General features: G+C 42.7%; 1 protein-coding gene across 5 annotated transcripts in view; it reads left to right on the top strand.

Annotated features, from left to right (window-relative positions):
- Positions 1-17,277: 17,277 nt before the first annotated feature.
- Tfpi (tissue factor pathway inhibitor) overlaps positions 17,278-20,747 on the top strand; it is a 44,667-nt gene continuing 41,197 nt past the window's right edge. For 3 of the 5 annotated variants that reach the window (XM_029537064.1, XM_029537068.1, XM_029537067.1), the window contains exons 1-2: positions 17,280-17,350; positions 20,197-20,297. The gene's annotated coding sequence lies outside the window, so the exon portion shown is untranslated. Of the gene's footprint in view, positions 17,351-19,971; positions 20,016-20,196; positions 20,298-20,747 lie in introns of those variants that run through there. The other 2 variants (XM_029537065.1, XM_029537066.1) reach the window with 2 other exon arrangements.

Genomic DNA, 20,747 nt, shown 5'->3' with positions numbered 1-20,747 from the left:
CTGAAATAAGGGGGGAAGGGTCCCAAGTGCAGGCAAAAGAGTCAGTGGGAGGAATCCCATATGAACACCAAGTTACAGAATCATATTTTATATGCAAAGGACCTAGCTCAGACCCATACAGGGTCCATGATTGTTGCTTCAGTCTCTGTGAGCCCCTGTGAGCCCTGCTTAGTTGTTTCTACAGGCAGTGTTCTCATGGTGTCCTCGACCCCTCTGGCTCCTATAACCGTACCTCTCCCTCTTCTGAGAGATTCTTCTGACTCTGTCTAGTTTTTGGCTGTGGGTCTCTGCATCTGCTCCCATCAGTTATTGGATGATGCAACTCAGTCTGGCTTTTATATTACTGCTTTAGCTTCTGGAGTGATGGCAGTCAACACACAGCTGTATATCACCATGTCCACTTCTATGGCAAGTTATCTTTTAAAGAAAAACCACATCCCATAGAGCCATATCCTTTTATGATAGATCAGATTTTCCATACTATACCCAGCAGCAGAGTAACACAGAGTAACACAGTTGTTCATAATTGTTACCTTTACTGTAGCAACACCAATTTGGAGTAGCTGACACAAGGCCATTAATTATTCAAGTTAAATGTGGGAAACTGCATATGTGAATTTATATCTGTTACATTGCACAACTCTATGGAAATGTTAGCAGTAGAAAAAACAATGAACAAACCTGGCTAATAACCAACCAACAAGGTGTGAACCCACAAGGACAAAGAGCATGAAGAATGCTAATTCTTCAGTCCTTATAGAGGAACAAAGAGAAGCTAGCAAGGTTTTAGTTAAGGTTCCATTCAGAACCCCAAATGACTCGGGTGCTGAGGTAGTAGTAGTGGTAGAATTAGGCTGCTCCAAAAGGTGGCAGAAAATTGACTGAAGAGTGATTGTATCCGACCTAAGTGTTTCTCCTGACCACAGAAAATTCTTGGAGCAAGTTTTAGCTCTGAAGGGGTTGAACCATGGATCTTTGGACTTAGGACATCAAACACAGTTGATGGCAGAAATCAGATGCTAGACTGATAATGGGGATCAATGACATGGCAAAAGACGCTCCCCCAGGCTGCATACCTGGGATGGTGTAGCCAGGCCTACAACTGTCAAGGCAGAGCATGGAATTCTCCCTAGGGACATCACCAACCAGTGGAAGGAAACCATTGATATCCTGCGCCCTCAAAGGCCGGGGGAACCCTCTCAGCTGCCTTTGTTCATACTTACAAGCTAGAGAAACCCTGCTGAGGTATGGATAGCGGTGTTTCTGCTCTTTCAATTGAGCACAGAGCCAACCCCTCTTTGTGGAGAAAGTAGATACAGTAAAACATAAAGCCAAGTCAACAATAACAACAAAAAAGATGCAAATTCAAAGTGCTATAATAGGAGTTCTCAACCTGTAGGTTTCTCCTGATCCCTTTGGAGGGCAAATGACCCTTTTACAGGGGTCTTGCAACATCATCAGAAAACACAGATATTTACATTATGATTCATAACATTAGCAAAATTATAGTTAGGAAGTAGCAATGAAAATAATTTTATGGTTAGGAGTCACCACAACATGAGGAATTTTATTAACGGGTCACAGCATTAGGAAGGTTAAGACTGCTGTACTATAACATCATGGTGAAAAACAAGAGACTCCCTGTCACTTTTTATTTCCACTCTTTGTTCAAAAAAAATTTTTTAAATAGGATTATTATATCCTGATAATATGCATTATGTCTATTAGGTCTTTATTACTTTCTGTCACTTGTGAATGTGGGCTGTACGAGGGCAAGGACTTGTTTATTTTTCTAGTCCTAGAACTCTTGACTAGTATAGTGAGTCTGCTAGTAAGTCCTGTTGATTGACTAGATAAATACTGCACTCATAATGAGGAACAAGGCACAATTCAAAAAGACACTGGAGTCTTAGTAATGTGACAAAAATTAATCATATTAGTAGAGTTTCAGAATAAAACCAGGAATATATTCTTTTTGTTTGTTTGTTTGTTTGTTTTTCGAGACAGGGTTTCTCTGTGTAGCCCTGGATGTCCTGGAACTCACTCTGTAGACCAGGCTGGCCTCGAACTCAGAAATCCGCCTGCCTCTGCCTCCCAAGTGCTGGGATTAAAGGCGTGCGCCACCATGCCCGGCTCAGGAATATATTCTTAAAACATGTGATAAAATAATGGAAGAGGATAAAGAAAGCATTAGAGAATGAACAAGATTAGGCATGGAGGTTTAATGTCAGAATAGTGAGAATTCTAGGTAGAATGCTGAAGAGATGGGAGGACTAAATTATCCCTCTAATGAGATAAAGAAAATACTGTGCTGAGCCGGGCGTGGTGAGTTCCAGGACAGCCAGGGCTATACAGAGAAACCATGTCTCGAAAAACCAAAAAAAAAGAAAATACTGTGCTTTTCCTTCCTCCCAGAGGCGACGTGAGGTTCTCTTTAGTCTGCCTGCCTTTCTGAAACCTGACTCTGAAAGGCCCAGTTTTTTCTTGCTCTATTTTTCTTTACTGGCTGGCAAGAGCCTAAGTATGTTTGTTGTTGTTCTTTGGGATTCCTCAGTCCTTCTATCCGTTCCATCCCCCTTTCCCTGTGATCCTGTGATTACTTGATGACTTCCACACCTAAATCAAAAGGCAAGCTCTCTCTTTCTCCCCCAGACAGCTGCTGAGATTCACACATTGCTTCTCCTATCGTTTGCCTTTTAAACTCTAGTAAAATTGTCCTCGAGCTTAAAAATATTTTAAATAGAACAAGTTGAAGGGAAAGGTGGGTAATGATAGGGAGATGAGAGTGGGAAACGAATGACAGTAAAGTATCGTAACAAGTATGTAAAAAGATGCCACGATGAAACCCATTACCTCGTAAGCTATCCTAAAAAAAAATTAATGAAAGAAAAAGAATTCCAGGTAGGAAAACTAGAAAACCAATGAGAAAAGATTAACATAGATGGTGAAGGAAAACTTACAGAACAAAAGGACACATTTCCAGATTTTATGACTTCACTGACTGGAGGGAGTTGCAAGTGACAGCAGAATCATCTCAAGGCACATGGTGGCAATGCTCCAGATGACAAGGGGTCATAACTGATAGAGCATCCTTGGGGGGAAACAAGATCACAGACAAGATGACAGATAAGTGTCAACAAGATTGTACTTCTTACCACTATCTTTGATGAGCATGCAATAGAAAATGTTCTCTCAAGCCGGGCGTGGTGGCGCACGCCTTTAATCCCAGCACTTGGGAGGCACTTGGTCTACAGAGTGAGTTCCAGGACAGCCAGGCTACACAGAGAAACCCTGTCTCGAAAAACCAAAAAAAAAAAAAAAAAAAAAAGAAAATGTTCTCTCTATTCAGTAAAGCTATGAAGCATATGTGGTTTAAATAATGGTTGGGAGGACTGAAGCCTTCTGTCTAGACATGATTGCTCTACCCATGAACTCATAGAAGCTATGGTTGCTTGCCAAAGATCTGTACAGGATCAAGCCAGTCAAAATTCCAATATGGAGCATGGAGAGGTATGTGAACTCCATCCCTAGCTGAGAAGTTAGTGACAGTTGATAGCTTCTAGGGGCAGTCTTCTTTAAAGGTAAGGCTCCTGTTAGATCTACCATGCTCCAGAGGATGAGCCCAAGCCATGGTATGTAGGCATAGATTTTTCAAAACCTATTTTAATAAGTTTTCTCAAATGCTTCAACCTCCTCTCTCTAGCCCACAATCTAAAGGTAGGGGAGAAGAGATGGTTAAATAGGACGAGGGGATGTGGATTTGTTTAGAAGTAGTTCTTTGGGGTGATTCCAATCTCCATTCTCAGGATACCAACAGTCCAGTTCTCCAAACACTAGTCAGCAGCTCAATCCCAGCTGGAATGGGAACCAGCCAAAATTCAAAGAGAACTTCTCTCCTGTGTCTCTTTCAATGAAGTGAAGATCAGCAAAGACGTGAGACCAACGAAGTATTGCATGGCTAGCAACGCAAGTGCCCCGTCACTGTCTGTTGGGTTGTACTTATACTCTCTGTAAACACCCCCAGTTCTCCCATGGGTCTGCTTCAGAAAAACATCACATGACACAAACAGGAAATTCCACTTCAATGGTATACAGGAAACATATATTAGACTCTGTAAGTTTTATATATCTAAAATGATCTATCTATCTATCTATCTATCTATCTATCTATCTATCTATCTATCTATCATCTATCATGTTTCTATCTGGACATTAAGTTGGAATGGGAGTGAGGATGTATATGAGAGTAATTAGGAATGTGGGGGTGAATATAAGTGAAATATACTGCATGCATGCCTGAGATTCTCAAAAATTAATTAAAATACCATATTAAAAAATAATTTTGCTGAGCAGCAGTGGTACATGCTTTTACACCCAGCACTTAGGAGGCAGAGGCAGGCAGAGTTTGAGACCAGCCTGTTCTACAGAGCAAGTTCCAGGACAGCCAGGACTATACAGGAAAAAACTTAAAAAAAATTTTTTTTCCCCCGTATAGGTACTAGGTCATAAAAATGTACCTTTTAGGCATCCTGACTCAGAACACTGCAGAGAAATAAACTAAGAGGGAGATCTTAGGTGCAACAGAAAGGATTCAAAGAGGAAGAAGGAAAAGGAATTTTCATCCTGAGGGCCCAGTCCTGAGAGAGGCAGAGCATCAGGACCCTAGTGGGTATGCAGCTGGCAGCTAACACTGAATGAAGGGAGTATTTGTATGGGTATGGAAGTTTTAGTTCTGTTTGGAGATTATACACTAATTGCAGGTAAATACGACATTAAGCAAATATGAACCAAAGCAATTAAGAAAAAAACGATTCAAAAAAGATAATTATAACACACCAAATGACTTAGCTGTAAATCACATTATTATAGCTAGTAGCGCAACGTTAAATACTAACGAATTTTGCTGTGACTTTATTGAGAGTATAGAGGGATACAGTGATTATGGTGTGATCTGTAGATTAATACAGCCAAATCTTTGTTTTTCTGAAGTCAGCAGTTAAAATCCCCGGAAGCCGCTTAGATAACCTATAAGCATGTGACACGAAGGAAGAGAAACAAACAGGGGATTTGAAAGTGGCTGTGGGGATGGTGTCTGGGCTGAGGGAGGAGAGGGCTGAGGAGGATTCTTGTTTTAAACCCGATGGTATTGCTCAGCTCTTCAAACGGCACAATGAAGTCTTTGACAGGAAAAATTAACTAAATATAAAACAGCGTGGTAGTGAGGTGGTGGTATCATAAACCACTTCTCTAATCAGTTGGCCTCACAGAATGACGTTCCCAGGGACTGGCTTAGAGGCTGCAGGCTTCCTCAGATGGATTGTGGTTTGTTCGTTGAAGCAGTCACAAGCTTGTCATGTTCTCTCTGACAGAACAGAAGGTCTGGGAACCAAGACTCTCCCACTGTCCACTTGAATATAAACAAATATGCAAATACTGCATACATATTGGATTATTTCTCTCACTGGAAACACACAACACCCAAACATACACAATCACACACATACACAGAGGCAGTGGATAAACTGGGGGTAAAAGGTAAAAACAGTTGTGTGTGCACAAGGAGGCCAGAGGAAAACCTCATGTCTTATTTCTAGGTATTTCTTATACTACCTATATATGTAGTATGTGTGCGTATGTGTGTGTGTGTGTGTGTGTGTGTGTGTGTGGTGTTCACGTGCATGTGTGTGAATATGAGTGTGTGTGTGTGTGAGTGTGTGCACATGCATGTCACGGTCTGCATTTCTCCTACGATGTGGGTCCCAGGTATTGCACTTAGGTTGTTAGTCTTGGTAGACGCATCTTTATTCAAGAGTCATCTTTCTGGCCCTACGTACTGTGTTTTATGAGACAGCATCTCTCACCAACTTGGAGCTGCTGGTTAGGGAGCCCCAGAGATTCACTTCCATCTCTCTAGCTCTGCTGTAAGAGCATATGCCACCATGCCCATATTTTTATATTATTATTTTTACTAAGCTATTTTAATTTTTTGATTATTTCATATGTGTTTTGATCATACTCCATGCTAACTCCAGATCTACTTCTACATCCCACCAAATTCATGGTCTGTCTGTTTGTCTGTCTCTCCTTTAAACAATCTGTGGAGTTCAATTTATACTGCCCCTGTGCTCAGAGTTGTGAGACCATCCATGGATCCAAGGGCCATGCCATTAAAGACAACAGACTCCCTTACTCCAGGAGCCATCAGCTATTTTCATTACCTGTTTAATGTGGGTTCTGGGGCTCAAATGCAAATTCTTGTGCTTGCAACTGAGCATGTGCCGTCTGCATTAAGCTGCAGTCACATTCCTCTACGGCTGCTCCTGTTCAAATCAGAATTCAGTTTTCTTAAGTTAATATTATTTTAAAATCTTAGTGCATTGACAGCATTTGATATAGTTGTCTTAGATTTTTCTAAGACAGCTTTCCCACTGGTCACCCAAAGAGCACATTTTCCTATGTTTCCCCCTTAAATTCACAGCTCTTTCAGTCCCTCTTGCAGATGTCTTCTGACCCCTGTCATTTCGGTGCAGTGTCTGAGTGCAGATAGTGGCCAGGATCTATGTAGGATTTTCTTTTCTTTTCTTTTCTTTTCTTTTCTTTTCTTTTCTTTTCTTTTCTTTTCTTTTTTTTTTTTTAAAGATTTATTTGTTTATCATATGTAAGTACACTGTAGCTGTCTTCAGACACTCCAGAAGAGGGCGTCAGATCTTGTTACAGATGGTTGTGAGCCACCATGTGGTTGCTGGGATTTGAACTCCGGACCTTCGGAAGAGCAGTCGGGTGCTCTTACCCACTGAGCCATCTCACCAGCCCCCAAGGATTTTCTATGTAGGATTTCTTACTTCGGGTGCTCTCAGATCATCTTCCAGCCTTAAATATAATCAATAAGCTGATGAAATCTAAATTTCTATCTTCATTCTAGATTTTTTTTTTATTTCTGAGAACTTTAGACTTACCAACCTCAATCTTTTGCTTAGATGTGTCCCAAAGGAAATTTATTAGATCTATTTAGTTAAACCATTGCTTTTCTCAGCAAAGCAGTTCTTTTGGAGACTTTTCTCAAATGGGTGGCTATTCCCCCTTCCAAGCGGTTCGGCCAGATTTTACTGTTCTCATCATCTCTCTTCTCACATTCCATACTCATTTAATAATCTCTGTAGGGACCCGACTACCCATCACTCCTAAGCCACTGCAGTAGCCACCTACAGTTTTCTTGTATCTGCCTTCAAATATTTTTTGATATTTTATTTATGTATTTCATGTGTGTAAGTATTTGCTTGAGTATATATCTGTGTATCACATGCCTGCAGTGCCCACAGAGGCTACAAGATATCACCGATTTCCATTGGGCCTGGAGTTATGGACCTTTGTGAGAGGCCATGTGGGGGCTGGGGATTGAACCCAGGTCTTTTGGGAGAGCAACCAGTGTTCTTAACTGTTGAGCCATCACTACAGCTTTTGCACATGCCCCTTTGAAGTTTACTTAAAATTCAATAGTCAGTGACCCTTTAACAATCTCTCATACCAATGCTCCTCTATGTAGCTATAGGTTACTGAATGAAAATCCCAATGTGGGATATGTTCTTACCAGCTGTAGGCATGGAAGCTCCAGAGGTTCCCAAAACACTGCTGTTGGCTGTCCCCAGGGACTTGATTATGGGACTCTGTTGCTGAAGGTATCAGTCACACACTTTGCACACAGAACACAGAAAGATCAAGCTGTGTCAGAATTGGAGACCTCCTCCCTGCTGGAGAGCTTTCACAGTGCTCCAAGTCGCTATGCTGGTTATGAGGGTAACTGACTGCTTGAGGCCTGCCCTATTGGAGGGAATTTTAAGAGCTTGATACTGTCAGCTTGGTTAAGGCTGCGGAGGTCATGTGCCCATAGGAGAACTTATTACCAGTTTTGGCTAAATGGGCATGATAAACAGCCTTCTGACATTCATGTTTACAACTACAGATTAAAACTTCTCCTAGCCATGGTCAGAGGAGTCTCTTAGAGTTTTAGGTGGAGGCTGATGCAGAGGCTCATAACGGGCCAAAGTACCCAAAAGAAGTGGGTATTGCAATGATCGACTCTAAATAGGACATTTGTACTGCCCCTCCCAGGCTCCAGGAACATGGACAAAAAGATGATAACAATGCAAGAGACAGAGGAAAAGGTGGTGTGCCTCAAAAAGATGTCTCCGGAATGTAAAACGGCGATTGTGTTCACCAGTTTGCTGCAGCGCTGCTTCCTCTCCATCCCCTCGCCCACAGAGCATCTGCACGTGACTGGGCCTGTCAACGCTTCATAGTGGCTGAGCCATGATGCTCCAATGCTCGAGGCCCTGCTTATTCCTGAGGAAGTCAGTCCACGGTGGCTAGGTGGAGACAGACATCACTTTTCTTAGTGGAGTATCCATTGAAACGTAGCCACTGAAACGTAGCCCATGCTCCAGTAGATGTCATCCTACATGCTTGTGTGAGCAGGCATAATGACATTCAGTGGGCCACACTTACATAAAAAGACGTAAAGGTTAAAGGGGAGCTTCTGGTGATGAAGGGCTTCAGCAGAAGAGGGAGGGGTATGAGAGAGGGCAATGGAAATGAAGATAATAAAATATACTGTCACACATGTATGTCACACATATACATGTATACATGTATGAAACTTTCAAAGAATAAAAACATAAAAAAAAATCATCTTTTTTTTTTCTGCTCAAACCCCTTGACTTCTCATGTGGTTTCACGTCTTCCTTATTTTTTTTTGTATATATTTATGTATATGTACATGGATGTATGGTTGTACGAGCATTCGTATGGAAGCCAAGAGGTTAACCTTGGGCGGTAGTCTTCCTGTGTCATGCAGTTTAAAAACCTTTTTCTTTTTCTTCTTCTGTTTTTGAGGACAGGATCTTTCTCTGGCCTGGAGTTTATCTAGTAGTCTAAGTGGATGGACCATGAGATCCAGGGCGCATCCTGTCTCTACCTCCTCAGTACTGGGATTCTAAGCATGGGCTACCATGTGTGGCTTTTTTTGTATGGTTTCTGAGCATTGAACTCAGCTCTGCATGCTGACATAGCTAGCATTTTGCTGACTGAGTCATCTCTTTATTTTTAAACAGGCTTCCTTCTTTATAAAAATTTGAGTTTATACAATTAAATTCATAAGATGCCATGCATGATACCTCATTCTGATGGAGCAAACCTTTAGTGAGTATAAAATGATATTGTAAAACTTAATATCCTTTTTGGCCTATGAATCCTGTCACATGAGATTATTATCATCAAGCACACTTTCTGTTTTATTTCTTTCCTGTTGCTGTATTGAGACAGTCTCAGCTATGCTGTAATAACACTCAGATCTTCGATCTCTCTTCACACAGCCACATTCCGTGTCTCGTTCATGTATATTCGTGGAGGGGTTTGGGCTAATAAATGCTCTGTGGCAGACAAGGGTGAAGCGGAAGAATCACTCCAGCCATAGTGATTCTCAACCTTCCTAATGCTGCCACCCTTTATACAGTTCCTCGTGTTGTAGTGCCCCCCAACCATAAAATTACTTAGTTGCTATGTAATAATTGTAAACTTACTACTGTCATGAGTGGTCATGTAAATATTTGATATGCAGACTATCTGATATGTGACCCCTCCTCTCCAAGGGGGGGGCTCAACCCACAGGGTTTTTCAACGCTTCAGCATGGAAGAGACATCTTATCTCTCACACTTTATTATGAGAGTCAGTCTTCCCTGTACTGAGGAAGCAGGAAAATGAACAGGATCAGATGAGTCTTTGACTCATCCACCCTTCAGGTTACACTGTACGAGGCTCAAAGAGAATAAACACACCACCACGAAATTATATCCTTATTTTGGTCATAACACAAGGTTTGTCATTTAAACCAATCTTACTTATGTAACTCCCCAATCATCTCTCCCATCTTCCCGACTTGGAGTTGGGTTTGTTCCGGTTTCACTTCTGCCCTGAGGCAACCTTGCCACTGAATTCAGCACCGCTGCATTCTGAACTCTGAAAACGTGTGTGTGTGTGTGTGTGTGTGTGTGTGTGTGTGTGTGTGTGTCGCGCGCGCGCGCACACACACACACACACACATATCAAAGCAAAGCAAAGCAAAGCAAAATTTTACAACAGCATCGAGAGCTGGGTTTACTATCCTCATTTTAGAGTTTTGGGGCCAGAGACTAGAGAGGTGACATGCTTTGTCTAGGTCACAAAGCAAACTGGGGAGACTAGAATGGTCTCTTGGGGATGTTTGAGTAGGGCTTGGCATTCTAGAGGTCGAAGACTTTCTCATGATTTCTAGAGTCCTTTTTGCCCCAAAGCTCTCTGCTGCCCTCTCTCTACTTCTTTCTGTAGTTGTGATCAAAGCTATCACAAAAGCAGTGCTTTCTCCGCTGGAAGTTTTAAGGTTCAAATAGACTCTATACTTCTTGGTATTTTAGACTCACCCCCCACCCCATTCCAGAGTACTGAGCAAGTAGTAGGGACTAGAAAGTATTCTAATGGATTACTATTTAAGAGTGGCCGCCCTGATGGGAGTTCTCAGAGCCATCTAAGCACTGGCTGAAGCAGTGCTTCTCAATGTATTCCTGTAGTTCCATGGGGGACTCAGAACAACCCCTTAAAAAGAGCTGCCAAGCCTCCTTTACATTTTATTTGCATACCATTGTACATTCTATCAGGCAGACAGGATAGGATGCTATGGTCTCCTGATTCACACTCATCCTCATTTTGGGAAGAAGATTTATTCCAGCCAAACACCATGCTAGATGCTGAGGTAGAATTAATTAAGGACTACATTTAACAGTAAGATGTGTATCTGAAGTTTAAACCCAGAATTTTATAGCATTTGTAATAATTTTTTTCTTTAAAAATTTTATATTTACCTTATTTTTAAATTGTGTGTGTGTTTGTGTACATGTCACAGACACTGAGAGTGGAGGTAAGAGGACAACTTGCAGGAGCTGGTCTCTTCTTCCACCTTGTGGCTCCTGGGTATTGAACGTAAGGCTTGGTAGCAAGCAAGATGCAGAGCCGTGTCTCTGACCTATATCAGACCAAGTTATACAGTGCTTGCCTTCTTTCAGACATTCCGGGTGCTATGTTGTTCTTCCTGATTCTACCCATCTTCCTTCCATTTCAGACATTATGGAACAATTAAAGTCTTGGTTTCTGGAAGTCTTTAAAGCTATAACAGCAAAATTAAGTGTTCCGGCTTGAGATAGGTTCCTGCGAAACTACACTTCCCAGCTTCCCTTGTGGACTGCAGAAGTCATTTCCTGTTGGGGGGGTTCCTGCTAGCGTCACTGCAGGCAGGAAACTGATCTGACTGAAAACCACCGGGTCAGCATCGGTTTAGCATGCGCCAGCTCAAAAAGTTCCAGTGTCTGACCTCGTGATTTATTTTTCTTACGCATTTAAACACAATAAAACTTTGGGGAAAAAAAATCTCCACGTGACAATTATCACTACAAAGCTTCAGGGATGGCTACTTGGAAAGTCCCTTGCAAAGTAGCGAAGCACCTGCGACCTTTACACTAAGCATGAGTTCTATGGACTGATAAGCAGTGCTCAGGGTAAGGGCCCAGGGATGAAGGATTTGTAGTAATCATGAAGACAGATTCTATTGATGTAGGATGCAAAGTACATGAGACCCTTTTCATAAGAAGTGTTCTCTTCACTGAGAGAATCAGCACTGGGGCCTATACGATACTCAGGATTTGGTGGTCGTGGTGGGGACCCTGGACCCTGCTATGGGTTTCAAATTCTCCATTCCAAGGTACCCAGCCTGTAGCCTCACTACGGTCTAAGCTAAAAAGCTCCCTTTGGTCAACCTCATACCTAGCTCATTTGATCAACGCTCGGTCCAAATTTGGCCTCAGTATACACTGGACAAATGGCTACTGCTGGCCCAAAGTCTTTTGATTTCTAATACCTAAACTGATTAGGATAATTCCACAAGATAGACCACTATCGTAGTTTGAGGCACCTCCCCCATAAAACATACAGTTCACTTTAATCTTACTCAAGGCTCTGGCTTACAAACACGCTCAGGACTTGCATGCCTTCCGTCTTGGCTGATGACTTAGGTTCACCTTGGAATAAATGACAGCCCGTGTGGTCTGTAGCCATCTTGGCCGATGAAACAAAGAAATAAAAAGGAAGCGAAAGGATATGTCTGCTCCTAGGGATGGCAGTGCAGAAAGTTTATTATAGATATGAGGGAGAGCATAGAGGCAGGCACACCCGGGAGAGTCCAGAGTCATGACCTTGAACCATGTGGGGAGAAGCAGAGGGGAAGAGAGAGAGGGGAACCAGGTGAGGCAGCCAGGAGGCTAAAAAAAAGAGGTCACCAAAATGTCTGGATTATAAAGGCAAGAGCCTCTGGGGGGAGGGCAGCCCAGCCTGGGCTGGAGAGCTCAGGGTAGAAGACAGTACCCTGTACCCTGTAACAGGTAGTGACTCAGAGAACCTAGAGGCCAGGTCTGCTTTGATATGTTAAATAGACCTCTCAGCTGCTGGTCCTGGGCTTAAAACTTAACCATGACCTAGCAACTATATGGCTTGTCACCATCTTGGCTGGTGACCTCAACCAGATGGAAGCACCATCTTGGTTAAGATGATTAAGGAGGTAACCCTCTGCTTATCACTGTATTCTGTTTTTAGACTAAAGAAGCAATATCAGGCTTCTGGATAAAACTGGATCATATAAGAACTGTGATGGCTGTCTTTGTCAAGCTTTAGCCATTTTATGAGTCATATTAAAAAAAAAAACCTAGCATTTTGTAAAAAAAGTGCATTATAGAAGATCAGGAATATGAAGTTCCCATTTTCTGTGGACTATATTTATGGTTTAAAGTTTACTTTGATACTAAAAGATATTTAATTCAAGCATTATAATTTTAAGGGTCAAATTATAAAATCCTGGTTTTATAAAAGAGTTACTTATTGTAAACTGTTAAAGATAACTAAGGTCTACAAGTTAATGGTTAATGCTAAGTGTAAATGCAATTTATATGGAAGCAAGCTTGGAGGCACACATTAAAGCAATATGTTCCAGAAAATTACTGAAGACTAGAGTCGGGTGTGGTGGCGCACGCCTTTAATCCCAGCACTCGGGAGGCAGAGGCGGGTGGATTTCTGAGTTCGAGGCCAGCCTGGTCTACAGAGTGAGTTCCAGGACAGCCAGGACTACACAGAGAAACCCTGTCTCGAAAAAAACCAAAAAAAAAATTACTGAAGACTAAAATTATACTGGAACAACAACAACAAAAATCTACAATAGTTCTATTTTGTAAAACTGTGGTTCTCAACCCATCTCTTGATTAATTTCTGCTAACAGGTTTTTGTTTTTTGTTTTTGATGATCTTAATAGTTTTAGTAATCACACATGCCACTTTTGAAATCTCTCTTTGTAGTTTGGTAACCATTGCTGGGATTGGTAATTAAAAAAGCACAAAAGCAGTCCTCAGCCTGGTGGTGATAGCGCATGCCTTTAAGATTCAGTTAGACTAATCATTTAGTTAAAAAGTAAATAAGCTGGGTGGTGGTGGCGCATGCCTTTAATCCCAGCACTTGGGAGGAAGAGACAGGCAGATCTCTGAGTTAAAGGCCAGCTTTGTCTACAGAATGAGTTCCAGGGCAGACAAGGTTACACAGAGAAACTCTGACTTGAGAACAAAACAAAACAAAACAAAACAAAATAAAACCCAACCAACTAACTAAGCAAGCAAGCAAGCAAGCAAGCAAGCAAGCAAGGAAGCAAGCAAGCAAGCGAGCGAGCAAGCAAGTGAGCAAGCAAGCGAATGAGAAAGCAGGCAAGCAAAACAGTGTCAACATGGCAAGAGAACATCAAAGTGTCTCCTTACATGGGTGTGCCTTTTTCTATCCTCACTCCACCTCTGACAAAAGGCATTTGGATTCTGCATTGGCAAGTTGAGAATTAACTTGTAATGTAGCCATTAAACATAACAGCCTCAGGTTTGCATCAGTGGTACTGAGACTTCGTTGCTCTCCCAAGTTATCGACTTGATCTTCCTTGGGGCATCTCTTCTGGATGGGTTGGTTGCTCCTCTTCAGATGCTTTATTTGTCCAGTGGTTTCTGGGATACTGTGCTGGTCAGATGCTTCAGAGTGGGGAGCTATCTGGGACTTTATTTCCTGGAAAGATACAAGTATAATCTCCAGAAGACTATCTGGCACTTTCTATTGATTAGTTTCTAGATCTCTCCATTTAACATATTTAGGCTGTGACTTCTTTAGGGCAAAATGCTTTTGGGAATCAGAAATAGCATTATTTTTTAAAGTGAAAAAAAAAACTATTAAAGTTAGCATAGCTAAATGTAGCATAGTATGCGGGGGGTTAGATGGGTCTATATTACCCCTTTTTATTTAAAAAAAAAACCCATTGTCATTTAAGTATTTTATAGTGCCATTCCATGATAGCTTGGACCTGTAGATTGTTAGGGAATCCAGTGACATGATTAATAGTCCACAAACTGTAAAATTCCTTAAAGCATTTGCAACATAAGCAGGACCATGATCAGATTTTAGTGTAATGGGAATCCTAGAAAGAAGAATATGTATGTAAATGAGTAATGACATCTGAGGTTGTTTCACCCTGTGACCAGAAGCAAAAATCATATTAGAAAAGGTATTTCAACTGTTACATCAACATATTTGGGATGTCAAAGTTCTGAGCTATGAGAGAGATGTTTGAGGTTTTACCCTTGAGGTAAAATTCCGCCAGCAGATGGCAGTGGTGTGGAAGAAGTTGTGAGATTTTTGGGCACCCTGAAAGTAAGAGGCCCATGGAGGAGATCATCTCATCACCGGCTGAAACCTGGCAGAGGTTAACAAGCCTGGCAGACTAAAATGAGTGCGAACATGAGTTGTGAATAAAGGTTGGGTTTATTGCTGTATACACATCTGGGGCGAGAGAAATGACATTCGTAGTGGGGTGGGTTTAAGTCTTGCAGTTTCTAAAAGAGAAACATAACCAACTATGCAGAGCCAGTTAACATATTCAGTGGCTGAGAAGCATCTAATACAAGCTGATTGATTATGGTGAGTTCACACTGTTAAGGGTACAGACAGTGGTGGGTACAATCTTTTTTGTGGATGATGTAGAATTCATATATAAAACATCCTTGTCCTTTTGAAGAGCCATATATAAAAGCATTAATAAGAAATCTCTATAAGATTATTAGAGGTAGAACTTTAGGCCATATGCATGGGTTTAAAGAAAAGATTCTAAAATACCTTAAAAGGTGATCTTTGGGATAATGATTATCTATAAGTCCTGTGTAATAAGCTAATGTTACCTGCCGATTATTATCAGCATGAGACAAATAATCAACCTGCATTTTATTTTGTGGCACGATAATTTGTATAGGCTCTTTAGCAGTAAGTTGTTTATGATACTTCCTTCCCTTCCTTATCGAGTGTATAATTTCTTGTAAATAAGGAGTTATATACAAATATGATAGTTGTGGAGATTGAAGTCACATATAAGTTTCTATAAAATTGATGTGCAATCCCAATAGGTAATGAGAAGGAAGGATGAGTGATTGATAAAGAAGGAAGCGATTAGTTCCGTGAGCCACCACTTTAGAAGCTGCATTTTTAAATACATTAATAATGTGTTCCACATCAGGTGTTATGTTAACTGACCTTTTTTATAATGCTTTCCAGGTGCTTGTTCAGTATGCAGGAGTCTGCTACAACAAACAGCTAATTACAGATAACTTTGTCTTCTACAGAGCGCTCGCACATGGTCCAGTTGTCAAACAACTGCATTTAACCTTATGCTAACTTTATGCTTAACGCTATTTAACGCATGATAATCATGATGCAAAAGTTTTCCTCACATAACTTTGTTTGTTCATGTTCCCCACCAAGTTGTACAGTTTTTACCTCCTGACTTATGTTCTGGATCCTTGCCAGCTGTTAAGTTTTTATCATGGCCCCTCAGGTGGACTGTCTTTGGAGACACCCTACACTGCTGGTCTCTTCTTTGCTCTTCTGTCAGCCTTGAAGCAGTTACTAAGAGATCGATGCCCCTAAACCCTTCAAAGCAGTTTAGGTGACCTCGAAAAGGGGACTAATGAGCCATGGGTCATCCAAGTCGTCCCTCTTTTTGACACTTGGGACATTGTGTTTTGGACTCAGAACGAAAACAGCTGGATTGAAGCCTTCTTGTGTCAACTAACTTCAGTGTCTCACCTGCTCAGGTTACTTTTAGTCTTTCAGGACCAGCTTGACTCTGACTGCTGCCGTGCTCCAAAGCTGAAGAGGACTGGAGGTGACTAATGCGGTGGGATTTGTACTCTCCTCTGTGGGCACGCTGCTTTCAGGCCAACAAATCCCAATTGGTTTGAGATGGGGCCTAGAGCCAGGGACCAGAAACAATTCAAGCACAGGCCTCCTGTGTGCGGGCTTTGGCTCCCTCCGCTCTGGCTCTTCACCGGATCTTTGCTTTTCCTCTTTGTTACCCTCATACTTATGTCTTTACCTTGCCTTTTAAATGTTATATTTACTGAACTTCGCCCTATACCCAAACAAAATATCCCACATAAGTTTTCCCAATAGCTCTCACTCTACAACGGCTCCATCCATTTCTGATACATCAACAAAAAGACCTTTTGTGTGCTGTGGAGAAACTCTAAGGAAAAGAGGTCTTCGTCCCTTTCATCCCAGGCCAGACACAATTCCCTACATTCGTCTGCTGTTTTCTGCTGTTCCTTTCCTTTGATTCTCTGTAGCTCTCTGCTACTTTGGACAGCTCATTTTGGTGCAACGGTCCTGGCAGTGGGACCAGTCACTGTCACCTTGAATCCACGCTGTGGCCACTTTCTCTCACTGGTCCACTCTGTCTCTCTCACCTCAGCTTCTCCTCAGCTACTCCTCAGCTTCTCCTCAGCTACTCCTCAACCTTCCTGGAAAACCTCTCGGTTTTACTCTGTAACCAAAACAGTCTGTTTACAGTCCTCTAATAATAATTTTTCAGGTCTCTTCAGGAATGCAGGATGACATTCAAACATTCCAAGTTAAGACTCTCTGCTTCGTGACCAGACTCGGTCCCTCTTCAATGGTCCTTGAACCAACCACTCCAACAAACACCCTCCTCAGAAAAAGAACAGCTATAACAGCTATAAACCTCTCCGAGTTTGCAATGATAGTTTCCTGCTGAAAGACTACACTTCCCAGCCTCCCTTGTGGACAATGGAAGTCATTTCCGCCCCTATAAGGGGCCTCATCCTATCTTCTTCTGAAGGCATTTTGGCCATCTGCACACGTGAGTGATAAAGTCCTTCCTCGCTGTGAATAAACATGGTCCCTCCTAAGGTCAGACCAAGCCTATCTGTCTTTCCTTCTTCCATCTCTCTACAGCTGCTTTAAATAATCTAACATAATCTAACAGCTTGCATGTGCTTTGAGCATGTGTTGTGAGCATGGGTTTCATTCTTGTGTGCGAGGGGATGCAGTAACGAAACTGCTGACTTGATTGCTCAAGATACGGTTAAGTTTTTATTGTAGGCACAAGAGAGAGAGACAGAGAGAAAGAGACACAGAGAGAGACACACACAGAGAGAGACACACAGAGACAGAGAGACAGAGAGAGAAAGAGAGAGAGAGAGAGAGAGAGAGAGAGAGAGAGAGAGAGAGAAAGAAAGTAGACTGAACATGGCCAGGAAACTTGACATGGCCAGGGCTAGGGAAACTGGAGAGCAGGGAAATGAGTGGAAATAGTGGGAGATGGAGACTCGAGGAGACACACACACACACACACACACACACACACACACACACGTTGGGGGGCGAGAGAGCTTTGAAATGCGTAACAAGTACTTGTGAGTAGGAGCGGAGGGAGTTTGGAGGCCAGCATGGGTTGTGATAGGCAGCCGTACGTATATGTCAATGGGAGCCATCTGTCACTTCTGCCAGAGGTAAGGGAAAGGACAACTTTTGGCCGATGGGAACTGCTTTCAAAAGTTCCCGAGGCATGGTGGCTTTTATTTATCCTCCAGAAATCTTTCTGTGGTCCAGCTTGAGCTCATTTCTGTATATTTGGACAGCTGAGAGAACTAATAGTCCAGCCTTTTGTTGATGATAAAGGGTGATGTAGTGTCTCTCCTCTGTAGCTGCTTCGTAGGTGGAGAGGGTTGTCCTGGCAGGCTAGGCAGGCTGGAATTCCAGAGTTGCAGGCTGGGATGGGGTGGATGTGGATGTGGGGGGNGGGGGGTGGGAGTGGGGGTGGGGGACAGGGTCTGGTTTGCTGAGTGAACCAGAAGAGAGAGACAAGGAACAATTACATTGGCTTACCAATGGCAAGATATCTTCTGAACGGTGACAGATAGAACCCCTGAAATTTACATGAACTGTTTTAAGCATAGAAAAAGAGGTTAAAGGTTTAGATAGAACGACCACTGTCTGTGTTCTGCAACGAAGTACTCACTGTAGAAAAGCAGTTAGCAAATGTCTGCAAACAGTCGGAATAGACCTTTGAGCCATAGCGAAACAAAGCTTGAAAAGTTATTGGCATAATAGGAGCATGGACATTTATTTATCAGTAATAAGACAGAGATTTCCTGGCAGGGAAGAGGACAAAGGGACAGAGGTCTAGTTGTTGTTGTTGTTTTTTGTTTCTTTGTTTTTAGCACAATGAGAAGCACCTTTATTTAGAAAACAGCCAAAGAAAATTAACAATTTTGGGCCTGTGACTATGATGTTTTTAAAATGTTTAGTAGCCAGTGTTTTACCAGGGCTAGATTCATCTGAACTCCACTGAGTGAACCCTGAAGTCTTCACATCGTATACCATCTTTAAAGTCTCATTTTCACACTCCTTAAAATCATTTTCACATACTTTGAATCCCTTCCTCAGACCTGGGCAACTTGCATAAACTTTAAACCTTTTTTTTTAAACCTGGAAATATCTAATACTTTGAGGCATAGGTGTTTGATTAGTAAACAAAGTCACTGAAAAGCAAGCTCTTTTGAATAAAGGAATAGTAGAGAGCAAGTTTTGAGTAACGGCAGAATGGCACAGCAGCTTGAGTTTGCTCTCACACTGAAATCCGTTTTTGTGAGTTTATCTTCCTCAGCAGGAAGCCTGTCTGTGAGGTAAACGTGGCTGTGAGCTGGCCTTCCTCAGCTGGAGACTAAGCTCTGGAAAAGGCAAGGCCTTAGGAAATGGTCTGACTAAACAGCTGTGTTCCCTGAGGTGAGAGGCCAAGGTTACTGTGCTGCCCCAATCTGATAAAACACGCAGTCAGCGTCACCCCAGAGGTCCGAGGGTGAATGTGAGCAGGAAGTATAGACCAAATGGCCTCTGTGTCGATTAAGAATGACAGATTTACCTGCCACCTGAACAGCCAGTATGGTGATGCGTTGTGAGCAGAGGTGAACAGAATTTTGCAGCCACACACACAGGGCAGCGTTAAGTCTTCAGTCAACCACAGTGGGCAGCAATCAGCCCCCAGCCACCAGACCCAGAAGGTCTAAGAGATTTTCCCGTGGAGAGGCAGAGTAGGGCAGAGTAGGACCCCCACAGTGTCCACAGTTTGGGCAGGACCCAGGCCTCGGGTGAGCCTGAGGCAGCTCTTTGCTCCAGGTGAAGTCTGTGGTCGCCCATCTTCTTTCCTGTTACCAGAAGTTGGTATTGTTGTCCATTAGGGTAAAAGTTGGACAGACTTCCTGGTAGGCACCAGATAGGGAGAGGGGCCGTGGCTAGATAATGGCTAGCGTCCTCACCTACTGACTTTGAGACAAAAGCCTCAAGGGGAGACTCCCTACTGAGGGACTGGCTCAACAAGGTCAAGACCTGATGAGGACAGGTCACACGTAGTTTCACAGTTTCGTAGTCTCGGACCAATCAACGGCAAACTGACCAACCCTAAAGTGGGGGAGGAAGTCTCCTTGGATGCTTTAAAACCCCAGGACTTGAGAGAAGAGACTGGTGCTTCCCGAGCACCCTTCACAGAGGATCTTTTTCTCGGTGTGTCTGACGCGTGAGTGTGTTCCTCACCCTAAGTAGACGCTGCATTCCTTTAACCGCTGGTTCTGTCAGTGGTGCTCGAGAATTCTCTCCTATTTCTCTCTATTGCCCTTCTGAATTTTCCTGCCTTTTATTTCTTTAACTGCCAGAGAAACGAAACCCAATTAAGATCCTTTAACCTCTATTAATTTTAGGCTGTATCATTTTCGGGACCTGTCTCCGGATTTCTTCTGAAGACGGTATAATTTTGGGACCTCATCTCCAGATCTCTTTTAAGGACTACTGACTCATTAAGGTAAGAAATCCCAGGGACATGGTGGTGGTGGTGCGGTAGAGGTGTGCTGGCCAGTCCACTTGGCCCAACCACAAGGTGTCCAGGTGTATTGCTCAGTGGCAGTCACGAAGTCACCGTAGCTTCTAGGCAGAGGTGCTCATTCGGTAGATGGCACAGAAGCAGGAAGCAGACATCTGCGTTGGTACTCTTGGCGCCCTGCGGGGGCATTCTCACAAATGCCCTTGTATGGTGCCTGCCCACCCTCACTAGTTGTTATCCCTTGCTCTCATCACAACCTCAAACAGAGAAGAAAGGCCAGATGCAGTGGCACTCCTGTAATCCTAGAACTCTGAGGCAGAGGGAGGAGGATCTGCGAGTTTCAGTCAGCCTGGTCTATAGTGAGACTAGCCACCGATAAGAAATGAGGTTGTGCCGGGGCGTGGTGGCGCACGCCTTTAATCCCAGCACTCG

This window comes from Mus pahari, chromosome 3 (assembly GCF_900095145.1).
Source record: "Mus pahari chromosome 3, PAHARI_EIJ_v1.1, whole genome shotgun sequence".
In the NCBI taxonomy this organism is placed as follows: domain Eukaryota; kingdom Metazoa; phylum Chordata; class Mammalia; order Rodentia; family Muridae; genus Mus; species Mus pahari.
The sequence above is the reverse complement of the archived record's forward strand: the minus strand, read 5'-3'. Positions and strand labels throughout refer to the sequence as shown.